The sequence below is a fragment of the Adiantum capillus-veneris genome, chromosome 7 (assembly GCF_014529385.1).
Source record: "Adiantum capillus-veneris isolate H3 chromosome 7, ASM1452938v2, whole genome shotgun sequence".
NCBI lineage: Eukaryota > Viridiplantae > Streptophyta > Polypodiopsida > Polypodiales > Pteridaceae > Adiantum > Adiantum capillus-veneris.
Window position 1 is genome coordinate 109,919,154 of NC_140937.1, and position 2,445 is coordinate 109,921,598.

Below are 2,445 nucleotides of genomic sequence, written 5' to 3' on the forward strand. Positions count from 1 at the left end.
ATTGTGATTTTTTCCTTCCTACATCTATTTTTTTTTTCTAAAAAATTAGAACACCAAAAATATTTATCTTTTTATGGTAGCCTCATAATGAGAGAGATTTGTTTTGACCCCTTTATATTTTTTCCACTTATATTATTTGACATGTACATATTTTTTAGACCCCTCAATATTTGATTTTCTTAGTTGTACTATTCACTTATCATAATCTCAACAATATCTTCAATTATAGACCTACCAAATAAGGTCAAGGGTAGGTGGCATGCATACATGCACTATGGAGGGCTCACTCTTGGAGGTATTCAAAAGAATCATCCAAAGAAGGACCCCACAAGGACCTTGTGCAGTGGAAAAAAACGGTCGGTTTTGCTGAATTTTTAAAGTTCACTTGCTCTCTGAATTTGAAAACGTGATACAAACAAAAGTTGTCGCTCGTGGGCTGAACTTTTGCCTCAAATTTTTTCATATTTTTTTGAGCTACGAGCTGTGAGCTATGATTTTATTAGTGGACCCCAGTTTTCCCATGTTATGCAGCCACACTCTCTCTTCCACTTTATCATTTTCCTCTTTCACACACACTTCTCCACTCATCATCTCCACCTCTCTCACCACTCCTCTCTGCACCCTACTCACCTTCTCCTCAACCTTTGAAGAATAAGAGAAACCATGGTGAACTCATACCTCCCACACACAATTCCATTCCAAAATTGACCACCTAGTCTCATTTTTCCTCCTCCAAATTACCCATATCTATCAAAAAAACCACAAAATTCAGCCTCTTCTCTTAAAAGACAGCATCATGGTGGTTGATTACTCAGCTTCAATTACCTTGTCTCTCAAGGAAGGTCAAGAGTGGAAAAAAAATGTACCGTCAAAGCTAGTGGACCGTCAACAAGCGTCAAAATTGGCCCTACTCAAGACACTTGGAGCATCAACCTTGTAAGAAATCCACCTTTTCTTACCTCTTAAGATTTTTTCTTCCTTATTTGTATCCTACATGGATACTCCCATTGTAAATATCCAATTCCATTTGTAAATTAATACTAACTCTACTAACACTAACCCACTATGAAAAGTCCTATCACCTCCATTTCTCTCCTCTCTCTTTCCCCACCAACTTCTTGATAATTCCAAGCAAAAGAAATTAGATAACTTGCGGAAAATCTAGCCCAACCATGGTTAGAGGAGTAACCCTAGCCTTCAAAATTGCTATAAAAGGAGGGTGTAGCTAGCACAAAAGGGGGGATCCATAAGCAAGAGCACTATGCTATAGCTTGAGAAGCCAAGCTCAACCTCTCTAGAAGGAGCTCTTGAGTGGAAGCTCATTGTCTTATGCATGTGCATGTGTTGTAATAGGGGATTAGCAAGGGAACTCTATGCCATTGTAAGAGAGAGAGTGATCATTCAATTGAGAGTAGAAAATCTATCATTTCTCCTACTAGTGTAAGCCCAAAATTTGTTGAATCAAGGAGGGTGGATTTGGACTAAGCTTGGATACTTTGTCTCCTTTCCAACGTGAAGTAATGGACAACAATGATGTGTAAGTGTCTTGGTGTTTTTTGTTAAGTTCTTGATAGCTTGTCTCATGGTGTTGTCATCAATCTAGCCATAAATCCCACATACTGTAAGAAGGCGACAGGGTGGAGAGGACTCCCCTGACCTTAAGACAGTGATTGGGGTGGCTTTTCTTGTGATGTGTTGTGGTGAAATTTACGCAAGCTATGTTGAACAAATACTAATCTCACTTTGATTTGTCATGACAGATTTGTAAGAAGGTATTAATGCAACAAGCACCCCCCCCTTTCTCTCTCTTTCTTAAATCTTGTATTTGCTTGATCATTGCCGATACGTTTCAAAGCAGCCCTAGCACTCTCATCTGCCTCACTTTCTCTCTCTCTCTCTCTCTCTCTCTCTCTCTCTCTCTCTCTCTCTCTCTCTCTTCTCTCTCTCTCTCTCTCTCTCTCTCTCTACGCGTCCTAGTTCGCATCCAAAACTAGGTGGTGCCCCAAATTTGTGTAGGGTTAGGTTGCGGGTTTGTGTGTGTGTTGTTGTTTTTTTCCAACCCCAACCCAATTGAGCAGCATGGGAGCCTAGAAGAGTGCTTGGAGGCCACTCTTCTTGTTGCCCGCCCCAGACTGCCTCAAATTGGTGCCCCCACTGAGGAAGGCTTGTATATTTTTGTGTAGAATCAACCTTTAGCATAGTCAAGTAGTTTGCATGAATCACGAAAATTTGTATGATCCCTTCATTCCCATTGCAAGGCAAAAGGTACATATAATTGTTAGTACTAAGTTGCAATTTCAACGTGTCATTCGTAGAATTTTAGGTCCTCTTAGGTTGGCCGAGATAAACGCTTTAGTAAATCCTTTTATTTTGCCTCTCATTAGGTACGACCTTAGTTTGGACGTCTATATTTTTGTTTTGTTTTAAGCATTAGGTCATGCATAG